Source organism: Mastomys coucha, unplaced genomic scaffold (assembly GCF_008632895.1).
Source record: "Mastomys coucha isolate ucsf_1 unplaced genomic scaffold, UCSF_Mcou_1 pScaffold5, whole genome shotgun sequence".
In the NCBI taxonomy this organism is placed as follows: Eukaryota; Metazoa; Chordata; class Mammalia; order Rodentia; family Muridae; genus Mastomys; species Mastomys coucha.
This window is the reverse complement of record NW_022196911.1, coordinates 26,654,885-26,667,817: the sequence shown is the minus strand read 5'-3', so window position 1 is coordinate 26,667,817 and position 12,933 is coordinate 26,654,885.

The window sequence follows — 12,933 nt, the reverse complement described above, 5'->3', positions numbered from 1 at the left end:
ACGGTGCTGGCCTCTCCCTGGCTCCACGCTGATTGATAATGTGGTAGAAGGCAGCCTGGAAAGCAAATTCATGCATAAGAAGGAAAAAACAAACAAACAACAATAAAAACACATGAGGGAAAAATACAATTTCTAACACGCCTCTCCATGGAGAATCAAACCAGTCCGCGGTACTTGAGAAGCTGAGGCAGGAGGCTTTCCTGAGCTACATAACAAGATTCTGCCTCAGACAAACAAACAAACAAACAAACAAACAAACAAACAGACTCAAAGGGGACCTTAGAACAACATTGGCTCTGTAGGAACAGCATTGTGACTTAAGCTACTCCTGTTAGGCTTTGCCCCCCACTGTGTCCCAGCGGGGACTGAGACTCCCAAACTGAACTTTTGGAAGGAAGATCCAGTCGGACCACAACAGCTCTTCTCCCACTTCCCACCCCAGGGAAAGCTCGTTCACCAACATCACGTTTGCAAGCATTAGGGTCCCTAATTTTCCTGGATGGAGGAAATTCATGTGTTAGGAAGGCATCATTTTCGGGGGTCTCACTAGCATTACTGTCCTTGTTTATGAGGCATTGTGGGACGTTCCCATATACGTTGCAAACAGGGCATCATCCTCTTTGAATACTTAGCTTACCCATCACTTCAAACATTTATCAGTCGTGATGAGAACATTCGAAACCCTCTCCCTCCACCAGCTATTTTGAAATACACAGTATGCCACTGCTAACTATAGACATGTACTTTTAAAGCAGTATGAAACATGTGATTCTTTTTCTTTATTAAAGTGGCAAGAGGGAGAACAAGGAAATGGAGGATCCTAGTTTCTTGACACTAACACGAATCAACTCCCAGTCCCAGGAGCGGCCGGCACTTCTCTGGCATCCTGTGAAAGACACGGGTAGAGCCTGGCATATCAGCAGCTGCGAGCCAGGCATTGTACACCTGGAGCCCACACTTAACCGGCCAGCTCTCCTCACTCCAGTGTCCACCCCTCTTACCTGTTCCTGCTTTTCACTTTTTAAAGGCTGAGTCTCCCTCACTAGCAGGAGGGAGGCTTTTTTTATCGCCTTCAGGTTAGCCTCCATTTTCCAGCAGAAAGGCAGATGCCAGGGGAGAAAGGCGTCGTCCCCTTAACGCATAGTAAGAGCTTGATAAATATTTGTCAAATAAACAGCCATGTCAAATGAACATCACACAACTTCTCTTGGGGGAGAGAAAGTTCAGAGCACTCAGAGGGCACTCCAGGTTACTCCTGGGCCCTGGCTTGTACCCAGCACCCAAGTCAGCACTTCTGCCCATGGTACCCTCCAATGAGCCTGGCACTGAGCCCTCTCATGCATTAGGACACTCTTGAGGCACAGCACCCCCCTCTTTCCATAAAGATAATTCTGAGACCCTGCTGGATGAGCATTCCAGGCAGTACCAAGGCTGCCCCTGACAGACCTTCAATGAAGTGACAGCCAGTAACAAAGCAGGATCATTGTAACAATGTGCTGCCACTCAGGCTATTTAAAACTTAGCACTTGTTTGTTTCTGGGGATTTTTTTCATGGAAGTAAGGACAGGGTCCTGATGTACAGCAGATGACCTAATAGGACAAATGAGACCCCAGGTGCCGGGCAGAACACACACAGTCCCTGGCAACTTGTTACCATGTGCTCTGGCTTCATGAAAGGGGGAATGGCTTTGAGAGCATCTCATCTCCATCTCTATGTAGCAAACTCTTACTCATCCCTTAAAACCTAGTTGTAGTGCCACTTCCTCCAGGAAGTAACTTCAAGTCCCTGGGCTGGAGCCAGCCTGATCCCTGGACTCCAAGGTTCAGTGTGAGGCAAGACTTGGTTTTATTGGTTAGGTTGCTGACCCGCCTCTTAGTTCACTGCTCCTGCCCTAACATTGCTGACCCGCCCCTTAGTTCACTGCTCCTGCCCGAACAGCCCTGTTTCCCCTGCACATTCAGTCCCTGTCCCCCTCTCCCCCCTGCAAGGATTCCTTCATCTTGTTCTGAATTAACCCTTCTGCTTCCAAGGAAAGCCTTGGGCCAAGAAGCAGCAACTTCTGGCTAACCAGAAACACTTAGTTAAAAGCGCGTGGAGATTGTTTTTCTGTTTTTTTTTTTTCTTCTCCTTTAAGCCCAGTCTTTCTTCCCATTCCTACCTTGCATTGTTACTAAGCCATACTCTTTCCCTACACACGGGCCCCCTTCCTGTCCCCTGCGGCACTGTTCCCCTCCGTCAGAGATGACGGTCCCACCGTCTTGTCCTACAGAAATTGACATACTCTTCAGAGCCCAGGTACCGTGTTTCATCTTCAATATGGCCCCCATCTGCAGGCCCTTTTTTCTGCACCTGAATGGAAAGCCGAGTGCTCCCAGAGTGCTCCCTATTTCTCTGGCTGTACAGAGTCCCGTGCATCCTGGAGGTGCATCAGGGTTTCACCAGCACCTGGACAAAGCTGTGCTCAGACTCTCCATGTCCTTCCAGCAACTGGGCCTAGGGCACAGCACAGCACACCACACCAGGGGACTTGTCTGGGATGCTGGGGACCCAGGTGAGGGCTGGGGCAGCAGGTAGCCTTCCTGGAAACAGCATTGTGGTTTTCTCTGGGGTATCACTGCCCTGCCCCTGCCCATCTGTCTAGTTTGAGTGGATTAAGCAACACATCAGACAGGTCCACTGGCCCAAGGCAACTTGATCAGATGGGTGTCCTGCCCTAGAGAGGCCCAGCCATGGCTGGTGGCAGAGCCTGAGCATCGGAAACACAGCCGCCATGTTAGCCAGGAGCATGAACAGGAAAAGGCAAGGAGAAAAACAATGAACTAAAGTCAGACATAAGATGTCCCTGTGGAAACCCAGGCTATATGATACTCGTGCTACCAAGAGGGACCAACACTAGCAAGCCTAGTGAGTGATAGCTCTCAACAGAAGCCCCAAAAGGGAGGCAAAAGGCCTGAGTGGCTCCTTAGCTCTGTTGCTTACTAACCAAGCTGAAGTCCCTGTCTCCATGACCTTCTGTCCCTTCTTCAGTAACTGGGATTAGCAACTTGCAAGGCCACTTTAAGGGCTACAGATCATATGCACATGGCAGGTAGCCTGCCATTCTCTGTTCTGTGCTGTTAGAAGCCACAGTGACATTCAGGCAGACAACAACGGGGAAAATACAGAAAGGGAGGGACACTGGCAATATAGGCAAAAATCTTAGGCTTGGAAATGAGAGAAACTCAACTTGAAACATGTTTAAGCAGAGAAGGCATCAGCCCCATAGCTGGAGAAGTTAGAGGCTCATGGCTCTGTCTCCCTGCCTGCCCATGGGGTAGTCTCATCCTCAGTTGTCACCACACACAGCCACACAGCCTTGTACTGCACACGGCCTTGTACTACACAGAGCCACACAGCATACCTTGGCCCCAGCCACGCAGGCCTAGTAGATTTCTTGTAGGAACAAAAAAAGTGTCTTTATCAGCTTTCCTGAGAGTCGGGAAGTGTTCCAGTTCTAGAGGCCATCGAGGACACTGACTAAGCCTGGGTCATGTGACCATCTAACCTGGAAGCCAGGGCAGAGGGAAGAAAAGGCCCTCACCTCACCCTAGGCACAAATGAGTGGGGGAAAGGGCTCCCTAGGGAATATGGGTGTGTCACTCAAACTGTGGGTGGGGTGCTAGGCAAATAAGAACTTCAGGTGTGCTCTGCAAATGATGGGCCTCCAATGCAGAAGGCCGGGAGGTCAGAGAAGTGAGCTCCAAGCAGGCACCCTGAGTTGCTGCCCCAGCTGAGGCTCCTTAAGCCACATGAACATGACTCAGCAGAAATGCTTGGTTCTGCTACAAGCTCCCCCCCCTCCTGCTTTCCACTGCTTTGTGTTCCAGGGGCTGCCCAGCTTCTGCTTAGAAGTCCGCCAGGGTTCCGAGAGGCTCTCTACTCTCTCTGCAGTCTTTCCTTTTTCTAGTCCTTCTCTGCCCAGGACAATGTCTGGTGACTTCTGAGAAAAAATAAAAGGCCACCTTGCTTTTATGATGGGACTCTCAGCCAGCCGTGTGGCTGTCTCCCCTGTCCCCAGGTAGGCAGAGAAAGACCAGGATAGCTTGGCACAGACCCCAGTCAGGCTCCAGACACCAGCCCAAGAGGCTGAGCCTAAGGTGTCAGCAGAATCCCTCCTGACCATGCTCATCAAGTCTCCATACCCACAGAGGCAGCCCCGCAAGTTGGAGGAGAACTAGGGTGGTCGTGATTGAAGGCTATGCTGTGAGAGGAGACTCCGCCCACAGCAGGATTTTCCTGGAGACATCTGAGCTCTGATGGTCTGAACCCTACACTGGCAGAAGAATGGGAGGAAAGACAGAATCCTTTGCAGGAGAAAGCTAGAGACATCCTAGGGATGAACACAGAAACCAGACAAGCCAAGCCTGAGCAGCCTTCCTGGGAAGAGCTGATGGAAAAGGGGAAAAGGGCAGTTTTGGCAGAAGCTGCTGTGCAAAAGGACCAGGTGGAGACCGGGCTGTGGGGAGAGGAAGCTGGGGTAGCAATGAGACCACTGTTTACAAGTCCCAAATAGGAATGTGTTGAGGTCTGAGAGAGCCCTCCGTATCACTTCTGAGACGGCCCTTCCCTCTGAGATGGACTCTAGGAGGACTCCAGTCTCCTGGGAGAGGTAAAGAGAGCCTGACTTTCTAGGAAAGAATCATAACATGAACATATTTCATGACTTAAATCAAGGTCTCTTCTGAGAAGTTAAGATGGTGGTAGATGCTTGGACTGTAGCCATAGCCTCCACAAGCCCAAGCTATGTGGCAAAGTGGTTGAAATCTGTTCAGCAAGGAATGCTACAGATACCAAACATCCCTGGCACGCCCACCCCTGAGTTCAAAACACCTTTCTTTCCCTCCTTCATTTGATTGACACTTCAAACTTATGATCAGTAGAAACTTTTTTTTTTTTTTTTTTTGGCTTTTTGAGACAAGGTTTCTCTCTGTGTAGCCCTGGCTGTCCTGGAACTCATTCTGTAGAACAGGCTGGCCTCGAACTCAGAAATCCACCTGCCTCTGCCTCCCAAGTGCTGGGATTAAAGGCATGCACCACAACCGCCCAGCTCAATAGAAACTTAAAAGACATTTTTTTCTTAGATCCCTAGCTGGGTTTGTCAGAGTTTTCATTGTTAGCTTCAAAGTGATATGGCTTAGGGCTGAGGAGATGGCTCAGTGGTTAAGGGCACTTGCTGCTCTTGCAGAGGACCTGAGGTCAGTTCCCAGCACAACCATCTGTAACTCCAGTTCCAGATCTGACACATCTGCTGGCCTCTGTGGGCACTGAGACTAGTTGTAGATAAACACACACTAAAAATAAATATATCTTTTTAAAATAAAAGCCTGGTGGCCCCAGGTCTAAGGTAAGCACAGCTGTGCTATGAGATGGCATGCTCGCTCCAAATGGTGCTCCACTAGGCCCACAAGATCCCCTCTTTCCACTGTCTGTGCTGGGGTCATATGTGACTCCCAGGAAGCAGTGAGAACATAAGCTACAGTATGAATGGCAGCAGCCAAGTGTACAATGGAAGATGTCACTTGTCTTAGCTCCTCCACAGAGCCTCCTGAGGACCCACAGCCTGGTGGGGCTGCTCAGCTTTCTGGGTGCTGTACCAGAAGACAGCTACTTCTTCATTCCCCAGAACCTACACTGGGCGCCAGGAAAGAGCTGGACACCAAACCTCAGTACAGTGCTGTGTACACTCCTCAGAGCAACTCTCCTTGACCAGGGCCTGCTCCTAGGGCATCATCTCTTGGTTACGTGGTCTACACTGGGGAAGCCTAGGAGAAAAACTTAGCATCAGAATTGGATCCTTGGAGCCCCAAGGCTTAGAGTTCATACACTGGACACATCCCTTCATCTCTAAGACTCATTACTCCTGACATTGGATAGGTGTGAGCAAGGCCTTCTGGGATGCAGGACCCAGGAGCAGAGCCACACTGACCCTGGCCAGAAGGTGCTGAATGGCTAGTCCGGGGAAAGCAAGCAGGTTCTTGGTTTCACTATTTCAAGTGCAATCTGGAGTATGTGTCCAATCCTTTCTGGGCTTCATGTCTGGAAACTACTTTGAAGCTTGGGCACAAGCTGCTGAGTCTGGTCCTGGCAGGTGGGTATCAGCCACTAACTGGCCTTGGTTCCCAGGCCACCGCGTCATCCCGATCCTCAGAACAGAATTTCTGGACTTCTCTAAAGGAACGGTCACACTCAACCTAGATTTCTTCCATCTGTGACCTAGGATCATAAAAGCAAGCAAACCCTGAGTGGGCCTGCCTAGTAAGACTCCCCTGTGCTCCAGGCAGGCCAGCTCTCTGAAGTCTCTCACTGATATCCTAAAAGAAAAGTGAGTAAATTGGGCAAGTTCAGCAGGCAGCAGATTCCTGACTAAGCGTAGGGAAAGCCTGATGGGAAGCTATGAGTCTTGCAAGGCTCAGAGACAGCCCTGGAGGGGACAGACAGTCCTGAGGAGGGGAGGGGAAAGGAGGGAGGGCAGAAGGGGAGGGACAGTGTAATCGTAACTACTCAGAGACTCTCCCAGGTGCACCTTGACGCTGTCTACACTTTGCCTACATTTTCTTAGTTCTATGAGGGCTTCATTTGCACTTCTTCCAATGCCCCAGTTCAGAAGAGGACAGAAGACCGCTCTGTTTTTGTCAAGCAACTAGTGTGTTCATTTTTGTATTCTGTTGACAACTAGTTACTGGGACCCACTGTATCCACCATGAATGGAAATCCCTCTATGGGTACCAGCATCTGAAGATGGTCAAGCCCCTTCTATAAAGTAGCCTTGGATTTGCATAGAACTCGTGAGGCCCATTCTCCTATATATACACCCACGTCACTTACCATGGGGATGCAAGGCAAATGCCATGCAAAATAGTTGTAGAGGATTATCTAAGGAGAGAGACAGAGGAAAAGTCTGTCTTTGTTAAATGTAGATTCAGCTCTTGGTTTTCACAGCATTTCAGTCTGGGGTTGGTTGAACCCACAGTGGAACAAAGGGCAAACTTACACACATATGCGTTATATAAAACAAAAACAGGTTCATCCACAACACAGTGATGGAGGACTCGCTGTTGTCTGCTGATTAACTGCCCTGGCTTGTGGCCACTCCAAGCCTCAGAGGCTTGCTGGCCAATCCCAACACACAGGCCAGGCCTGGAATCCCCAACTCGGGGCTGCGCCTTACCCAGCAGCCCCTCTGCCTTGCTTGGCAGCAGCAGCCCCAGTGCCTTGCTTGGCAGCAGAACTTCCCGCTGCCAGCCCTCCCTCTCCCAGTGCTGACCACGAGAACTGCTTTGCCATCTGGTTTGACCTGATTTCCCTCCTTTTCTTCCTTACACTGCAGGCTTAGGAGTCTGGGTGGGTGGTGCGGACGCAGCTGAGCTGGCAGATCAGTTGGGAGGCAGACTTTGCTCTTTTTAGAGGCCAGTGGGCAGTCCCCTGGCGTCAGGCCACTGGGGCCTTTGTGAAGATATTTGGCCTAAAGACCAACTATGGCAGCAGGTGGGTATGGAAGGCATCATTGCTCTGGTCACTGAGCACTTGGGGCCACCTGCCTAGCTTAGTGCTGGGTCCTCTGTGTGTGTGTCTTCTCACCCAGATGAATCCTGTCAGCCACATCGAAGGCTAGGCAGAGAGATCCATTCACTTATTCACTCTTTCACTGAGACTCTCATTCCACGCAAAGTTGCCGGCACCACAGCAGACTCTTATTGCAAAAGGCATTCAGCCCCAGTGCAATATAGGAAGAGTCTTCGGGTGACGTATTCAGAGTGCAGAAAAATGGGAGAAATGGGGAAATTTGAGAGAAGGCGAGAGCTGGGTGTGGCTGTGTAAAGAGAGCTCTGGCCCGGATGGGCATTCAGGCAGGGGCACTTTGACTGGGCAAAAGCTGGGCAGTCATACAAAGTGGGCGTGTTGGGAGCCCAGGGCTGACTCAGATCGCTGTCCCCTGCACAACAGAGGAGGAAGTGGCTTTGACAGAGGGGTCTCTCCATGTGCGGAGTGGCCTTAGTCCAGTCACTTTGCCTCTCTGACTCTCAGATTGCCATCTTGTAAACCACATTTCATGATCTTCATCTGGCCTGGCCTGTGGGGAACTCTGAGAGAACCAGACTATGGGCGGTGGGAGGGGCATCGGGGAGGGGAGGGTGAAACACCCCAAGGGGTCAAGATTGCTGCAGTCACAGGGTAAGGAGGAGGAATTCCTGTGGCCAGCAGACCGGCTGGGCTAGAAAGAGTGGGCGAAGCCTGCTTGCACAGGTGGCTGGGTGGGTGGGAGAGGCCAGGAGGCCAGTGCTTCCTGCAGCCTGGGATTCCAGAGCGTTACAGGGTGAGGTATGTCATAGGTCTGGAGGAAAGGCCTGGAAGGTGGAAGGGTTAGTGTTTCAAGGGTGCTCCTCCCACCCAGCAGGCCTCCTGTCCCTCCCTGCGTGTAGCTCGCGATGACCTGACCTGCGTCGGACCATGTTTCTCTAAATATCTAAAGCTGCCTCTCCAGTTCTGGCATCTAGAATTCTCTTCCTGGTTGTTCTGGACAGATGATCCAGCACAGGCCTCCTACCCTCTTGGCTGTCACCTCCGCTCTCTCGGCAGCCCCATGGTGAGTTTGTGTAGTAGGTCCTGTTGGTTTCATAATAGCTTTCTTCTAGCCCACCTGATTCTGGAAGCTTCCAAATCCCAGAGGAACATACTCCTCCACAGCCAATGAGGTGAATCCTTTGAAGAATTTAAACCAAGAGACCAGAACAACTAGACAGCGACAGCCCCGGCTGACAAGAGCATAGCGCGCACACTCTCGCTGACCCCCCTACTCTCCTGTGTGTGCTCTTCCAGCCTGACTCACATCAGTCTGAGCTGTCAGGTCTGATTGACGCTCTAATGTAGAGAAAGCAGTGATATGGGAACCCCTCTTCTGAAGCTGGGTGTGCTACAACTCTGTTCTTCAAGAAAAAAAAAAGGAATAAAATTAAAATACTTTTTACCTATAAGCTCTAGACCCATGTTCACACAGGGTGCTGGCAAGCTCCCACGAAGAGACTGTGCTGCATATTGCTGGCAGAAAGGCTACACGCCATAGACTCAGAAAGATTTCCTAGAGCCGACACACAGATGGATGTAAGATCCAAGTGAAGCTAACACGGGCTTGGGCTTGGGCCTCCATCCATCATTCATGTCAGTTTGAAGTCCACAGCCTGGGTGGCTTAGCAATAAGGACAAGTACCTATTCAGTGCCGAAGGGGGGTTGCATGAGGATGTTCCCTTGGTCAGGGCAGTGATAGGCTCAGTGATGGATAGGAACCTGGTCGATGTCCTTTGCTGTGTTTCCTCCAGGGGAGGTGGTGGAGGGCTGGAAGGGTGCTGAGCCCTGAAACACTCCACACCAGCCTGCCGCCCTGCTGGAGTGGTGGTGGGGCTGTGATGTGTTGCAGTCTGCAGAGGGAGCCTTGGAGCCTGAGGGGCTTTCCATCCACATGGCTTTTCTGCCATGTGACTGACCTCTTCTGAGTTTTAAGCTGTTGTAGCAAACATTAGGTAAAGACCTGAGATACAATGCCAACTAAGAAATACTAGGTTACAAACCCACTCTATACACTCAGCTGTCCCAGAGATGCCACGTTTACTTCATTTCCTGGAGGTCAAAAGAAATGTGACCCTGAGTGACATTCCTGCTGATGTGGGCCAAGCATGCCCCTCCCCGAGGGAGAGGTGGGGAGGGCCTTCTTCAGGACAATAAAACTGTCTGGCATCTACCCCTGAAACACATCTACACTCCACTGCTTCCCTCAGCTGTGTTCCTAGGGTCCCTGCTGGTCAGTGTCACCCTCACAGCTAGGCTGGATCTGCACTGAATTAAACACATACCTTGGCCACTTCTGCTGGATACTGCAGGTCCCTACCCTCTTCCCAGTCCTAGGGAAACCTCCCTCTGTCGCATAGCAGGGGAAAACATACAGCTTTTTCTCTTTCCTGGAGCCAGGGAGGCAGCCTGTACTGAGAACCTTCTAGAAGGCTAGAATACTGTTAATGTTGAAGGAAAGAAAGTGCAAGCAGGGGCACACAACATGGAGGAAGGCCTTGCAGCTCCTTCTGACTCCTGCAGGTGCCTCTCCCAAGAGACAACCTGAAGCTCCATCCTCAGGAATCCTATGTGTGTGTCACATGTCCCCCAGATAAGGCTCTGATCAGTTTGAGGGTACAGACTAACTTCCAGTAAAGCTTCTTTGGACACCTCTCAGAAGGCTGCCCAGGCCAAGTCATAGTTAATCCTTCTGCAATTTTCCTTTATAGTTCTAAGCCTATGCTTCTTGGATGCTCAAAAAGAGCTCACACGGGCTCAGATCTGACCATCTTGCTTTCCTGTTTAAAACCCGAGCTCCTCCACTCAGCTTCTCAGACCCCATGTGACCAGTTCTCTGACTGTCTTTTCAGCTTTGGTCCTCAACCTCCCTCTTTTCCCTGCCAGTATGTGCTTCCAAGTCTCACATCCTCCTCTCTCTTCTCCAGGGTTTTGGTCCCCTGGGACTGTGCAGCCTCCTCCCTCTTCAGCTATCTCAGGCCTTCTATGGTGTTAGAGTGGAGTCGAATGCCCCTGGGCCCCGAGTCAAAAGAGTTCTACTCTGTGCATGGTGTGTGGCCTGCCGTTCTCAGGGACTTGGGCTTCTCATCTCTAAGCTGGGTCTCATAAAATCAGCATCACAGGACCATAGTGAAGAGCCAGCAAGAAGACGGGTATACAATCCTGAGAGTAGAAACGATATCCCAAGGGCTCAGTAAGCAGAACTACCTTTGCCATGCCTTCATCCACCATCTCCTCCTTGAACATTCCTTAGCTGAATAAAGCAGAGCATAGATTATTTAACCAGCGAGGAGATGGGCAGCCAGACTCTCCATGAGGACTTTGTGAGATACTATACAGAGGATACAAGTGGCGGCCACATTTGCTGGCATTTACTGTCTGCCAGGCACCATGTGGGATGCTTAAACCCATTAATCTGCTTCATCCCCCAATCCATTAATGGGATGTTTGTAATTTATTTACCTGGCTGAGCCCAACTTATCAAAGCCTATGTTTTTTATTTATTTATTTATTTTTTAATGTTAAAATGGAGCCAACATGATAGGCACTCCATAAAAATTGTCTTTGACTTTGAATGTTCCCTATGTCCTAGGCTCGTGATGAACCATAGGATTCTTTCTGGAGTTGAGGGATAGCAGTCAGCTTCCACTCAGAGTCAGTCCTGATTCCTGCTGACCAACCATGTAGTGTCCTCTGCCATGGAGTGTGGCGCTTTGTGCTTTCCACTTACTCAACTGACGAGTTGCCTTCATCAGATTGGCCTGCAACCACAAATGAGAGATACTTTCTTGCTTGTTAACTGATAGAGGACAGTTACGTGGGCAGTGCCACCAAGGCAGGTGGGCCTGGGCTGTTTAAGAAAGCTGAATGTAAGCTGGGCCATGGTGGCGCATGCCTTTAATCCCAGCACTTGGGAGGTAGAGGCAGGCGGATTTCTGAGTTCGAGGCCAGCCTGGTCTACAAAGTGAGTTCCAGGACAGCCAGGGCTACACAGAGAAACCCTGTCTCAAAAAAAACAAACAAACAAACAAACAAACAAAAAAGAAAGAAAGAAAGAAAGAAAGCTGAATGTAAGTCAGAGGAATAGGAGCCTTTAAGAATCCTCTGCTTCAAGTTCCTGCCTTACGTTCCTGCCCTGCCTTTGCTTGTGATGTACCATGGCCTGGATATGTAATCCAAGTAAACCCTTTCTCCCACATTGATTTTGAACAGAGGGGTTAATTACAAGAAAAAACAAACTAGAAGTCACATGCCACACACACATGCACACACGCATACGCAGATGCACATGCACACACCTAACAGGCTATCTAGGAAACTGGTTGGGAAAGTAGGAGACAGAGGGGAATGACCAGCAAAGAGGTCACTAGCACCCACTTGTCCCCAGCACAGAGTGTAGCACAGAGTGAACCTCGGTGTCTGAGCTGTACTGCTGGCCTGCTGCACTGATCAGCAGTGTGAACCCAGGGGCACGCTGGCACTTCATCAGGTCTGGGAGCTGCTTCCTCTTCTTGAGAAGCTCCTCCTCACAGAAGTCCCAGTGGTCAGGCCCAGCAAAGAAAGCAGGTTTGCTCTCTCCGGGGCCGAGACCTGTCCCTTACTTATCTCAGGTACTCTGACCATCGCGTGATCTGGCAAGCTGCACACGGGCTTTTGGGAAGTCTTTTTCTGACCTCCCCTCCATCTGGCCTCACTCTCCAGTTCCTGTTGCTTCGTGACTGCGTGGTTACCTTTTATTCCCACAGACTGTGGAGCACCTGTTAGTCTGTAAAATTTGCAGTAAATTTGGTAAGGAAAAATATTTAAAGCGATGACGGTGAATAATGCCTGTAAGTGTTCTAGGACTTAAAACATATCCTCGGTTTACAGGTGGTGACTGACAGCTAGGCCTGCTGGACTGTACATCCTAGCATTCATTCACCCATTTGAAAGATATGTATTGAGCAACTGCAGGCACTGTGCACTGTTGGAATGCTGTGGGAATAATTATGTACCATATAGGCATGGCTCCTGTACTCAACCAGACCACAGGGCAGGACCAGAGAGATGGAGATTCAGTGGGTAAGAACTTTGCCGCTCTTGGAGAGGACCTGAGTTCCATTTCCTACAAGGCAGCTCAGTACTACCTATAACTCCAGTTCCTGGGGACCCTACACCCCCTCTGGCCTCAGAGGGCACTGCATGCATGTGAGGCACATACATTCACACAGGTTTACACTTATACACATAAATAAGAAAAAAAAATCGCCAGGCAGTGGTGGCATACGCCTTTAATCCCCGCACTTGGGAGGCAGAGGCAGGTGGATTTCTGAGTTCGAGGCCAGCCTGGTCT